At 41.5% G+C, this 14,766-nt stretch overlaps 1 protein-coding gene across 2 annotated transcripts in view; it reads left to right on the top strand.

Annotated features, from left to right (window-relative positions):
* CHRM3 (cholinergic receptor muscarinic 3) overlaps positions 1 to 14,766 on the top strand; it is an 819,103-nt gene that overhangs the window by 191,654 nt on the left and 612,683 nt on the right. Inside the window, exon 3 of one of the 2 annotated variants that reach the window (XM_030196387.1) lies at positions 8,179 to 8,344. The exons of the other annotated variant lie outside the window; for it this stretch is intronic. The gene's annotated coding sequence lies outside the window, so the exon portion shown is untranslated. The remainder of the gene's footprint in view (positions 1 to 8,178; positions 8,345 to 14,766) is intronic. 2 annotated transcript variants of the gene reach the window in all.

Here is a 14,766-nt window from a genome sequence, read left to right as displayed (position 1 = left end):
GCAATAATGAATTCCACTCTTTTGTCGGATAAATTGTCAAGTGTGGATATATGTGGTGTATGATGTGGCATGAAAGGAGAGTGCTGAAGTGCCGCCTGCCCAGTTTGAGTAAAAGGGGCCCTTACTGGATGCAAAATCTAGCACACTTTAGTAAAAGATCCACTAACTCTTTAATTTTATGTATTTATTTTTGCTTGCAAAATATCATATATGTTTCTTCACATTTTTGCCTTTAATGTTATTTATTGTGGTTTAATTCATTTTGATTTTAATTTATGTAATCCACTTTGCTTTGTTGAATAATCAAATAATGGAATGTAAATACCATCATTCCCTCTTGTGTAACAAGTTTTGTAGCATATAAATACTGGACATTGTTTATTCCCTGTTAATCTGCCAAGTTACCCCATTCTAGGATTGTGACTTTTTGGTCCGTTCTTGTTTTGAACTTTCTACCTAAAGTATTTGTGGTTCCTAATGCTAAATATTTAAATAAGTATGGCAGGTCACATAGGTGATTACTCAATAATCATTTACTCCAAACTTGCCAGATGAAAATCACCCAGTATAAACTAAAATGCAAGTTGTTATTCAGTTCCTAAGTCACAATTTTTAATAAAGATATTAAAAAGGAGGAAAAAGATGTCCTTAAAGGTTTTTTTTTTTTTACCAGACATGTAACTGAGCAGTTTCCTCACCAGTCTTCAAAAAACCCTCCTTGCGTTGCATATTTTTGTATAATTTTTGTTGTTGAGCGAATCCATTTTGAACATCAGATAAGTGCTCAGCTCCAGTAAAAATATTATAGAAGTTTTGAGATAATTGATATATCAATATGCGTAAGAAAGAAAACAAATTGTACAAAGATATGCAAAACAAGGAGGTTTTTTTTTTTGTAGACTAGTGAGGAAGCTGCTCAGCTGCATGTCTGGTAAAAAAAAACAAAGAAACTTTAAGGGCATTATCCTGAGCTTCTGAAGTCTTTTTCCTCCTTTTAATATCTTTATTAATAATTGTTTCTTAGGAGTTGAACAACAACTTGCATTGAGGTCACAAAGGTGGCAATTCTGTAAGACGGCACCTCAATAACACAGCATACATATTCAATAAGGACACTAGCGTGCCCAAGCATCCATATACAACACTAACATACCCGCATTGGCACACCTAAAACTAGCATTGGGCATTTACACTAGGTCTATGTTAGGCATAAATGGGAATGCCTGTGGTAAGCATTTTGCACAACTTATAATACTCTGTAAATTGTCTCCTATAGGTTCTCATTGTAGACCTTGTTGAAGAAGAATGTTTTCAGAGATTTTTGAAAGATAGTTGTTTCGTTGATTGCTTTCAAGTTTGTAGGTAATGCATTCCATAACTGCGTGCTCATGTAAGAGAAGGTAGTGGCACGCATCAGCTTGTATTTAAGTCCTTTGCAGCTGGGGTAGTGCAGGTTGAGAAATTTGCGGGATGATCTTGTGGTGTTTCTGGGAGGTAGGTCCACGAGGTTTAGCATGTAGATTGGGGCGTCTGCGTGAATGATTTTGTGTACAATTGTGCAGATCTTGAACGCAATGCGTTCCTTAAGTGGGAGCCAGTGAAGTTTCTCTCTTAGGGGTTTTGCGCTTTCATATTTAGTTTTTCCAAATATGAGTCTGGCGGCCGTATTCTGGGCAGTTTGGAGTTTTTTGATTGTCTGTTCTTTGCACCCGGCGTACAGTGCATTGCAGTAGTCCAGATGAATTACCATTGACTGTACCAGGGTACGGAAGATGTATCTTGGGAAGAAAGGTTTTACTCTTTTAAGTTTCCACATGGTGCAGAACATCTTTTTCGTCATGTTTTTCACGTATCAAGAGTGAGGTTTCGATCAATGGTGACTCCAAGAATTTTCAAGTTTTGTGAGACAGGAAGGGAACAGTATGGTGTGATTATGGTGGTGAAGTTTGTGTTATGTTGTGAGGTGAGTACAAGACATTGTGTTTTTTCTGCGTTAAGTTTTAAATTTTTAAATTGTTAAGGTTCCAGAGGAGATCCGGGAAATTATAGACCGGTGAGTCTGACATTGGTGCCGGGCAAAATGGTAGAGACTATTAAGAACAAAATTACAGAGCATATTCAAAAGCATGGATTAATGAGACAAACAGGCATTTTCAAAAGAGAAAGGCGCCCATCTTCCGACACAAATCGGGAGATGAGCGTCCTTCTCTCAGGGTCGCCCAAATCGGCATAATCGAAAGCCGATTTTGGTCGTCCTCAACTGCTTTCTGTCACGGGGACGACCAAAGATCCCGGGGGCGTGTCGGCAGCTTACTGAAGGCGGGACGAGGGCGTGTTTAAGAGATGGGCATTCTCAGCAGATAGTGGGAAAAAAGAAGGGCGTCCCTGATGAGCATTTGACCAACTTGGTCCATTTTTTTTCACGACCAAGCCTCAAAAAGGTGCACAATTTGACCAGATGACCACCGGAGGGAATTGGGGATGACCTCCCCTGACTCCCCCAGTGGTGACTAACCCCCTCCCACCCTGAAAAAAACAACTTTAAAAACTTTTTTTGCCAGCCTGAAATGTCATACTCAGGTCCATCGAAGCAGTATGCAGGTCCCTGGTCCCTGGGAGGGGAGGTATGTGTGTGTCAGCGGAGGCATAGCGAAGGCGTGGATGTCCTTCTTTCAAACATTTTAGAAGTCTTGAACTGCCCCCCCCCCTACATAAACCAAAAACATTTGGAAAACCTAAAACAACTTATATATTATTTAAACTTGGCATATATAGCTGTAGAATAGCTGTTAAACATAATCCAAAATTAACTAATATATTGTTCTTAGAAATATATTGTTCTTAGAAACAGAATTGCTTCTGCCAGATCCTCCTTCATAGAAGCCCTTAAATCTGATTTGATTATTTTCAGTGCTGAAAAAAGTCTTTCAACACTGACTTGGGTGGGTGGCATTGCTGTTACGGTTCTAGCTGTATTACTGACAATCTCTGGATAAACAATGATGGCTTCTTCTATAGTCAGTTTTGATGAGCGGTCAAACTTTTCCACTTCTTTTAATCCTTTAAAAAACTCTTGCATGAATTTCTTTCTATGGACATTGACAGGTTGCTTTTCCATGCTTAACCGACATCGCTTTGCTTTTGAAGCTTCCATTTTGTCCAAATAGGCTTGAAAATTCTCTTCTTCTTTTGAAGAGGATGAACCTGAGTTACCATTACCACCAGTATTTATAGCTTTAGCTTCATCCAGTGGTTTATGAGTTTCAGGTAGCAACCCTTTCATGCGAACTGCTATGTCATAGAGTGCCTGTTTTCCTGTAGCAATTTGGTCACTGCTCAACAAAATTCGGATCATTGGATCAACATAAATAGCAGCTAAGAGAATTTGATTATCCAGCAAGAGCTCCTCTCTTTTCCTCATTGAAGATACAATGCCATCAGCAATTAACCCCCCACTTTTGTTAAGGTTATATATCAAGCCCTTCCATTCCAAGAAGAATTTACCTGGTGTTAAATCTTCATAATGCAGCTTCTTGGTAACAGCAAAAGGGTAAGTAGCCTTTCTAATTCTGTAACTTGAGCCCACTGGTTTTCTTTTAATGAAACATTTACATTGTCCAGTTCTTCAAGAAAGTCTTTTAGTTCAAGTAAACTCTTTATCATCAAGTAAGTGCTTCCCCAGCGCGTTGCTTGATCCAAAATGGCTCCTTTTCCAGCACGTCTCTTTAGAATAGCATCTGTTTTAGGGATCCTGGCTGCAACAGCTACTTGCCTCAACTTGCTAATTAGTGTAGCCGCATGACGATCCTTCAATCCATCTCTTATTGCTAGTTGCAGAGTATGAACAGCATAACGCATATGTTGAATGGTAATAAGCTTAGATGCTTCTTCAGCAAACTTTCACAGCTTTCTTGAATTGCAGAACTGTCATCTTCTGATATTTGTATGCTGCTTTCTTCATCAACTTCCTTCATTTTTTCAATTGTGCTTAACATATTTGAAGCATTATCAGTTACAATACATAGGATGTGTTCCTTTTTAATTTCAAAATCTTCTAAAACACCTTCCACTAACTTCTGCAGATACTCACTGGTATGATGTGCCTGAGTGTCCTTTACTCCTAAAGTCCGGGTTATTGTTTTTTTGTTTTCATCAGCAAATCTAACATTAATTGCAAAATAATTGACTCTGTGACGTGTGCATGCATCCATTTTAATAAAGACAAAACGTCCCTTCAGACTTTCTTAGTTCTTCCTTCTTACATTTGGCCTCTTCAAGTATAAGTTTCCTTATACAGTGGGGGAAATAAGTATTTGATCCCTTGCTGATTTTGTAAGTTTGCCCACTGACAAAGACATGAGCAGCCCATAATTGAAGGGTAGGTTATTGGTAACAGTGAGAGATAGCACATCACAAATTAAATCCGGAAAATCACATTGTGGAAAGTATATGAATTTATTTGCATTCTGCAGAGGGAAATAAGTATTTAATCCCTCTGGCAAACAAGACCTAATACTTGGTGGCAAAACCCTTGTTGGCAAGCACAGCGGTCAGACGTCTTCTGTAGTTAATGATGAGGTTTGCACACATGTCAGGAGGAATTTTGGTCCACTCCTCTTTGCAGATCATCTCTAAATCATTAAGAGTTCTGGGCTGTCGCTTGGCAACTCGCAGCTTCAGCTCCCTCCATAAGTTTTCAATGGGATTAAGGTCTGGTGACTGGCTAGGCCACTCCATGACCCTAATGTGCTTCTTCCTGAGCCACTCCTTTGTTGCCTTGGCTGTATGTTTTGGGTCATTGTCGTGCTGGAAGACCCAGCCACGACCCATTTTTAAGGCCCTGGCGGAGGGAAGGAGGTTGTCACTCAGAATTGTACGGTACATGGCCCCATCCATTCTCCCATTGATGCGGTGAAGTAGTCCTGTGCCCTTAGCAGAGAAACACCCCCAAAACATAACATTTCCACCTCCATGCTTGACAGTGGGGACGGTGTTCTTTGGGTCATAGGCAGCATTTCTCTTCCTCCAAACACGGCGAGTTGAGTTCATGCCAAAGAGCTCAATTTTTGTCTCATCTGACCACAGCACCTTCTCCCAATCACTCTCGGCATCATCCAGGTGTTCACTGGCAAACTTCAGACGGGCCGTCACATGTGCCTTCCGGAGCAGGGGGACCTTGCGGGCACTGCAGGATTGCAATCCGTTATGTCGTAATGTGTTACCAATGGTTTTCGTGGTGACAGTGGTCCCAGCTGCCTTGAGATCATTGACAAGTTCCCCCCTTGTAGTTGTAGGCTGATTTCTAACCTTCCTCATGATCAAGGATACCCCACGAGGTGAGATTTTGCGTGGAGCCCCAGATCTTTGTCGATTGACAGTCATTTTGTACTTCTTCCATTTTCTTACTATGGCACCAACAGTTGTCTCCTTCTCGCCCAGCGTCTTACTGATGGTTTTGTAGCCCATTCCAGCCTTGTGCAGGTGTATGATCTTGTCCCTGACATCCTTAGACAGCTCCTTGCTCTTGGCCATTTTGTAGAGGTTAGAGTCTGACTGATTCACTGAGTCTGTGGACAGGTGTCTTTCATACAGGTGACCATTGCCGACAGCTGTCTGTCATGCAGGTAACGAGTTGATTTGGAGCATCTACCTGGTCTGTAGGGGCCAGATCTCTTACTGGTTGGTGGGGGATCAAATACTTATTTCCCTCTGCAGAATGCAAATAAATTCATATACTTTCCACAATGTGATTTTCCGGATTTAATTTGTGATGTGCTATCTCTCACTGTTACCAATAACCTACCCTTCAATTATGGGCTGCTCATGTCTTTGTCAGTGGGCAAACTTACAAAATCAGCAAGGGATCAAATACTTATTTCCCCCACTGTACTTTCTCGTTCCAGAGAAACTCCAAGCTTTTTAGCCATTTCTCCATTTAAGCCTAAAAAGGCTGGTTGTGAAAAAAAAGATAGTGGTATAATATTCTTTACTGCCATTTCAATGATGTGGTTTTTGAATTTTTCTGGTGTCATTGTTATAGTAACTTTGTCAGCTGTAAAAAATCTTGATAGTTGTGTCTGGCCTCCAGTAGATTTCTGATCTTTTATTGACCCTGAAGTAGATGGAATGTTTTCATTGCCATCTTTCTCATTCACAGCTTCTAACACTTTAGGATGGAAACGCTGCAAGTGTCTTTTTTAATTTGATGCTCTTGTAGGTGCATTTTTTTCATAACCACTGAAACTGCTAATTTTTGCATCACATGCTTTTTCACCATCATCATCTTCTATAATACATTGACATACATAATGTTTCCCATCTGTTGATATTGTAAAGTGTTCATAAACAGCAGACTTTGTCATGTTTCCTGACATTCTTTTTGCCATTGTGAATGGTGTGCCACTTCCACTAAAATATAAAGCTCTTCTTGCAGAGAGAGAGGAAGTTGGGTGGAGTCTCATTGCTGCCTTATCTGTGTGTGCTGAATGATCTTCTCTTGGAGCTTAAGTTCACTGTGGGGTCAGAGAGGAGGTGCTCTACAGCAGGTCAGTAAATGCAAAGGGAGACTGAGCAGAGGGAAGCTCTCCAGGAAAATAGTTCAGCTGGACTTCACACTAGTGAAACAACTAGGTACTAAGCTTTATTCACAGCAGAGAAGTACTTTATTCAAATGTATGAGGAGTCGGAGTCAGTACATTTTTGCCGACTCCAACTCCGACTCAATGTACCCAAAATTGCTGCCGACTCCGACTCCACGACTCAACTCCACAGACCTGGTTATAATGCCTTTGTATCGCTCCATGGTGCAACCGCACCTCAAATATTGTGTTCAATTCTGGTCGCCGCATCTGAAAAAAAGATATAGTGGAATTAGAAAAGGTACAGAGAAGGGTGACGAAAATGGTAAAGGGGATGGGACAATTTCCCTATAAGGAAAGGCTAAAGCACCTAGGGCTCTTCAGCTTGGAGAAAAGGCGGCTGAGGGGAGATATGATAGAGGTCTATAAAATAATGAGTGGAGTTGAACGGGTAGATGTGAAGCGTCTGTTTACGCTTTCCAAAAATACTAGGACTAGGGGGCATGCGATGAAGCTACAATGTAGTAAATTAAAAACGAATCAGAGAAAATGTTTCTTCACTCAACATGTAATTAAACTCTGGAATTTGTTGCCAAAGAATATGGTAAACGCGGTTAGCTTAGCGGAGTTTTAAAAAATGTTTGGACGGCTTTCTAAAGGAAAAGTCCATAAACTTATTAAATGGACTTGGGGAAAATCCACTATTTCTGGGATAAGCAGTATAAAATGTTTTGTACGTTTTGGGGATTTTGCCAGGTATTTGTGACCTGGATTGGCCACTGTTGGAAACAGGATGCTGGGCTTGATGGACCTTTGGTCTTTCCCAGTATGGCAATAGTTATGTACTTATGGTTGCAAGGCAAGTGCGAACTTACTGCACGGCCATTTTTTCCACCGTTTTACCCGCTGTGGTAAAAGGGGACTCTAAGCGGCACAAGCTTGCACTGCCACCAGCACAGGGCCTCTTTTACTGCAGCTTTGGCAATTTTGTGGGTATTTACATGCTCCTGGAGTGCATAAATGCAGGCACATATTTATAGAATTGCCCTTATAATGCATCAAGAGGTTGTGGTCTAATATCTCATTCCTAGAGCTGAAACATGACAGCACCTTCCTTTGTTATAAAGCAAAACCACAGTACAAACCATGATATAAGAGAATGCATTCTTTGCCTATGGAGGTTTTTTTTTTTTTTGCCTGGTGTGTTTCACAGTATGATGAGATAATTGCTCTAGTAACTAGACATTTGTCCTATTGAACAGCTGACTAATACACAGGTAAATTATTTCCCCCCCTTCCCTACATTTTTTTTCTTTTGTTTCATGAATAGAAACACCTGTAAATAATTGAACCAGCTCTCATTTTCTTGACAGCCCATTGCTTTCAGAGCTGTTCACCTCATTATCTCTTTATCATGTAAATAGAAGGCACAAGATTGAACTGTGAAGAAAGGTGGTTTCAAAATAATCCTAGACATGCAAAATTACTAGAAAACTGTTGCAGTGTTGGGGAGCAGATTTTACGGCTGAGACTGGCAAATATCGTGTTTGTTCAACAGACAATCAGTAGCAGTAGCTAATATATCAATGTTTATTTGTAGGTAAAACAAAAAGTGAGACTATCCATTGGAAAAATGTGACATCGGCTTATCCACTAAATGTGCAACCATAGCAACTTTTGATGTGAGGGACAATAGTTGGGAGAAAAGCTTCCTGAATTGCAAAACTTCTGCTGCTACAAGTGGAAATCAGTATTCCTCCTCAGTGGTGAGTACTTACTACTACTACTTATCACCTCTATAGCGATATAAGCAGGGCTTTTTTTGAGGGGGTACTGAGTACCGGCACCTTTTCCATTGTCTGCTAAAATTGACCCATGGACCCCAAGTTTTAAATGAAAGAGCTTAGGCCCTGCATGCCAATTCTGCCTTGTCATAGATTCTGTGACTGGTTGCAGAAGGCCTGGCTATTGTGGAGTGGGTCCTTCAGTGATCACCCCAGCCCTGAAGGATGACCTAGCATTTGAGTACCGGCACCTTTTTTGCTAGAAAAAACGCACTGGCTATAAGGCATACGCAGCACTGAACACCATACACGAAAAGACAGTCCCTGCTCAAAGAGCTCACAATCTAAATAAGACAGGTAAACAGACAGAACAACTATGGTAAGGGAATAAAGAGGTGGGGATAAAAGGACAGGGCAAGGGAGTAGTGGTTAGGAGTTAAAAGCAGCGTCAAAGAGGAGGGCTTTTAGTCTGGACTTGAAAATGGCCAAAGACGGGGCTAGACGTACAGGCTCGGGAAGTCCATTCCAGGCGTGAGGTGCAGCGAGATAAAAGGAACGGAGCCTGGAATTAGCAGTAGAGGAGAAGGGGACAGAAGAGAGATTTATGTACAGAACGGAGTACCCGAGGGGGGGCGTAGGGAGAAACAAGAGTGGAGAGGTACTGGGAAGTGGCAGAGTGAATGCACTTATAGGTCAATAAGAGAAGTTTGAATTGAATGCGGAAACGGATAGGGAGCTAGTGAAGTGACTTAAGGAGAAGGCTAATGTGAGTACTTCTAGATGTGTTTGTAATTGTGTTAGGCCAGATGTGTCAAGTATTATAGATCCAAAGTAGGAGAAATCCCAAAGTCCGTAGACCACTTTTGACAAGGTTGTATGCATTGAAAACATTGGGCCCCTTTTACAAAGAGGCAGTAAGCCCAATGAAGGCTTACTGCTTGCTAAAAAGGAAGCACCACTGGGCCACCGCAGCAGTCTGGTGGTAGTTCCCACCCCCAGTGAGCTTCATATCTTTGTAGCGCCAATGTGTACCCGGTGGTGATTGGTCAGTGCCGCACGCTGCGAGGTTACTGCCAGGTTAACATGGAAGCCCTTACCGCAACTTCAATGGGTGGCGGTAAATGCTCCCTCCCGAAATGGCTGCGTGGCAAGTGAGTCACTTGCCTCACGGCCATTTCCTGAAAATAAGAAAAACCTGCCTTTTACCCTGTGCAGTAAAGGGGGGCTTTGGCGCACATCAAAAACATGTGCGGAAACCAGCGCAGGCCCCCTTTTGTCTCAGATTTGTAAAAGGGGCCCATTATTTTTTATATAAATTCTGCAATGCATTGTTATTTTGTTTTCAGTTATGGAGTAGAAGAAGGATACAATGATTTCCATATCTGAAATTAATTTTGTGCTTGAGAAAGAACGGGGGGTTATTACCTGCTCCTTGTTCATATTCAGGTCTGCCTGTTAGAAAGGAGAGCACTGTCATTTATTTTAAACTTAATGTGATAAGAGGAATAATTAGTTCAAAATGTCCAGGAAATAATTTGAAATGTCTCTCTAGCATTTCAAATTATCCCTATATTATAGAATCCCTGTTTGTGATTTCCATGTGTAAATAGTGCTATTTTACATATATATATATACCATACACACGTGTAAGTACTGACTTCAGAAAGCTGCTATTTACATATGGTAATCTGTACCGCATATAGGGTTCCTTTTACAAAGCTGCACTACCATTAGTGGTGCACTGATTGTGAAGAAGCCCATGGGAATAGAATGGACTTCTTTGCATTTAGCATGCTGCTAATCAGTAGGACAGCTTTGTAAAAGGAGCTCATAGATTGCAATGAGGTGTGACTTGGTTGGGGTTTGAGCAGGATGGATATCTACAGCTTTATGCCCCTTTTCACAAAGAGTGCACATATATGGGGATAATATTACAACAGTTTTTCAGATGCTCAGTGACACCTTCAAAAGTGGCCATTTTGGCCAGGACTTTACACAAGAGATTAACAGAAACAATATCCCTTATCCCATGTAGTTTTTGACCACCACCAGAATGAATCCATGTTAGAATAGTAGCCTCACAACTTAATTGTCATCACTTACTCATGTAGATTTCTGAAATGGGGAACCTACACCTCATGTAAGTTGCAGAATTGCTAATTACATATGTAAGATACCAGGTTGATTCCATTTTTTTTCAATGTGCATTTATGTAAATCGAAAGACAGAACACAAAGGAGGGGGAGCTAAATACGCAAAATCACAAGCAAATAGCCAAAAAACCACAAGGAGCCTTCAAAAGTAGGGGCATCTCAACTTGGCTTTATTAATCAGACCCGACACGGTCCATGTTTTGGCTCTAAATGCCTGCGTTGGTGGTCTGATGATAGTATCTACATCCAAAAGGATCAATCATCCATTAATAGAAAATACCCTTGTCTTGAAAAAGACAAATCTGTTAGTGACTTAAATGGATGGCACCAAACAAACACAGCAAGAACAAGACCAATGCTATAGAGTTCTCCCGCACTCAATAAAACCACCATGTGCCTTCAAACAAATGCCCCTACTTTTGAGGGACCATTTTCGGAAATTGGCCATTCCTGCTGCATGCGCATATGCTGGCAAATGCACATGCACTCCCGCAGGTATAATAGAAAAGGCTCTATTTCAGCAGATCCTTTTCGAAAATACCATCGGAACTGCATATGTCCCGACCTCTACATTCTTTTAAAATGGATCAAAGCATATTTTGCTAGTGCCACTGAAAATACAAGTAATATACGTAATTACATGTTATTCTCCAAATTCTATAAATGTCACTAAAAATCACATGTGCAAATTTGGGTGCACACCCAATTTGTACATGCAATTTAATTAAATAGCGAGCTAAGTAGAGCCAATAATTGGCTTGTTAACCAATTAATGGTACTAATTAGATTTAATTGAAATATATGTGCGTGAAATCTTATGTGCAAGTTGAAAAAGGGGGTGCGGAAATCAGGGGTGGAACGGGGCATTTCTAATATTTATGCGTGTTATAGAATGAGGGGGATATGCACCTAATGTAGGCACATACATTTACATTGCACCATGTTTTGGTCAGTGCAAATGGCCGATTTCCAGGAGTAAGCGCTATTCTAGAAAGCATGCCTAAATTTAAGCACAGCTTATAGCTTTATTCAATATACAGTGGGGGAAATAAGTATTTGATCCCTTGCTGATTTTGTAAGTTTGCCCACTGACAAAGACATGAGCAGCCCATAATTGAAGGGTAGGTTATTGGTAACAGTGAGAGATAGCACATCACAAATTAAATCCGGAAAATCACATTGTGGAAAGTATATGAATTTATTTGCATTCTGCAGAGGGAAATAAGTATTTAATCCCTCTGGCAAACAAGACCTAATACTTGGTGGCAAAACCCTTGTTGGCAAGCACAGCGGTCAGACGTCTTCTGTAGTTGATGATGAGGTTTGCACACATGTCAGGAGGAATTTTGGTCCACTCCTCTTTGCAGATCATCTCTAAATCATTAAGAGTTCTGGGCTGTCGCTTGGCAACTCGCAGCTTCAGCTCCCTCCATAAGTTTTCAATGGGATTAAGGTCTGGTGACTGGCTAGGCCACTCCATGACCCTAATGTGCTTCTTCCTGAGCCACTCCTTTGTTGCCTTGGCTGTATGTTTTGGGTCATTGTCGTGCTGGAAGACCCAGCCACGACCCATTTTTAAGGCCCTGGCGGAGGGAAGGAGGTTGTCACTCAGAATTGTACGGTACATGGCCCCATCCATTCTCCCATTGATGCGGTGAAGTAGTCCTGTGCCCTTAGCAGAGAAACACCCCCAAAACATAACATTTCCACCTCCATGCTTGACAGTGGGGACGGTGTTCTTTGGGTCATAGGCAGCATTTCTCTTCCTCCAAACACGGCGAGTTGAGTTCATGCCAAAGAGCTCAATTTTTGTCTCATCTGACCACAGCACCTTCTCCCAATCACTCTCGGCATCATCCAGGTGTTCACTGGCAAACTTCAGACGGGCCGTCACATGTGCCTTCCGGAGCAGGGGGACCTTGCGGGCACTGCAGGATTGCAATCCGTTATGTCGTAATGTGTTACCAATGGTTTTCGTGGTGACAGTGGTCCCAGCTGCCTTGAGATCATTGACAAGTTCCCCCCTTGTAGTTGTAGGCTGATTTCTAACCTTCCTCATGATCAAGGATACCCCACGAGGTGAGATTTTGCGTGGAGCCCCAGATCTTTGTCGATTGACAGTCATTTTGTACTTCTTCCATTTTCTTACTATGGCACCAACAGTTGTCTCCTTCTCGCCCAGCGTCTTACTGATGGTTTTGTAGCCCATTCCAGCCTTGTGCAGGTGTATGATCTTGTCCCTGACATCCTTAGACAGCTCCTTGCTCTTGGCCATTTTGTAGAGGTTAGAGTCTGACTGATTCACTGAGTCTGTGGACAGGTGTCTTTCATACAGGTGACCATTGCCGACAGCTGTCTGTCATGCAGGTAACGAGTTGATTTGGAGCATCTACCTGGTCTGTAGGGGCCAGATCTCTTACTGGTTGGTGGGGGATCAAATACTTATTTCCCTCTGCAGAATGCAAATAAATTCATATACTTTCCACAATGTGATTTTCCGGATTTAATTTGTGATGTGCTATCTCTCACTGTTACCAATAACCTACCCTTCAATTATGGGCTGCTCATGTCTTTGTCAGTGGGCAAACTTACAAAATCAGCAAGGGATCAAATACTTATTTCCCCCACTGTATATAGAATTTACCCCATATGTATACATAGAAACATCAAATGCTGTATAAGCCATTCATAAATGCCTCCAAATATCAGTGCTATAGGTATAAGTTATATCTATGGCTCAGACGCCCCAGGTTATACCTGTTTTTTCCATGTCCAGATCAAACATATAATCCACAGATATTTGCCTTGCTCACAGATCACCCTAACCTTGTCTCTGTGCTAGAGAGTAACACGGTAATGGGGGAATTTTTTTAAAAAAATATGCGGTACTACAGCAGTAATGGTAAGATGTTATGGGGTATTGCCACGGGAGTGGGGACCGCTGTTACTTTATCCCCACAGTAATGGGGATAAATATCTGGCTGCCCAGCTCCGCCCCCGAACCTACCTTAACTTGCCCTGGTGGTCTAGTGGCTTATTTGGGGAAGTAAAGGAGCCCACTCTTTCCTGCCCACAGGTGCTGCTCTGCCTCATAAGGGCCACCTCTTCAAAATGGCCACCGAGACTTCAAGCAGAAGTCTTGCAAGGCCACCGTTTGAAGTCTTGGCAGCCATTTCAAAGGAATGGCAGTAACATGCAGGAAGGAGTGGACTTCTTTCCTGCCCTGAAGAAGCCACTAGACTACCAGGGTGAGTTAAGGTAGTCTCATGGGATGGGGCAGCCAGGCTACTCAAGGAGGTTAGATTGAGACGGTATATGGCATGAGCCTAAAGCTGTTCCAGTTGGATAGGCAGTGCCTTAAAAGGTGGAGGATAAAAGTTATTTTTTAAACTTATTTGACAGCATTTTTATTTATCTGAAAGCTTCCCATATCTAGATATGTATCCTAAATACAATTCAATATCACTAGAACAGCTTTAAAAATTATTGTAGCTAGTAGAAACAGCAGTAATAAACTCTCTATATTTTGTGCTAATTTTTCCACACTGTTCAGTAGAATACAGTAATACATGACCAAATTAAAGTGAGGATATCCTGTTTCCTGATAGGTTCATCTTAACTGTTCATTACAACTGTTGTAATCAGCCTTCGGAAACCTGGTGTTATAAAGATGGAATATATTGTAATTAAATGGAAATAAAATTAAGCTCTCCTTTCATTGGGGCACATGGAAATACATCTTGACCTCATCTGTTTTATAGAAATTTATATTTTAGATACACAAATAGATTATTCTGTTTTGAACCTGTTTCAGGAACAAGTGGTTTTAAAAGTCAAAATAATAAAAATATTTTGTTTCAGGCAGCTCTGTCATTTGTATTGTGTTTTGCACCCAACGCGCACCAAAATGGAGTTACTGCACAGCTACCACATGGCCCTTGCGGTAATTTCATTTTTGGTGCATGGGTCATTATTGCCTGGTTACCGCTGAGAATTTACCACTAGGTCAATGGCTGGCTGTAAGGTCTCAGACCCAAAATGGACATGCAGCAATTTTGATGTTGACGCACGTCCATCTTCGGCAAACGTTTTAAAGGGTTTTTTATAGGTGTGCTGAAAATGGATTGGCATGCGCCTAAAACCCATGCCTACAATACCGCAAGCCATTTTTCAGCGCACCTTGGTAAAAGGACCCCTCAGTGCTTGATGTTCCTCTACCCCTTTCCCCCCCAAACTGGCAAGGGATACTGG

This window comes from Microcaecilia unicolor, chromosome 3 (assembly GCF_901765095.1).
Source record: "Microcaecilia unicolor chromosome 3, aMicUni1.1, whole genome shotgun sequence".
Taxonomy (NCBI): domain Eukaryota; kingdom Metazoa; phylum Chordata; class Amphibia; order Gymnophiona; family Siphonopidae; genus Microcaecilia; species Microcaecilia unicolor.
The sequence above is the reverse complement of the archived record's forward strand: the minus strand, read 5'-3'. Positions and strand labels throughout refer to the sequence as shown.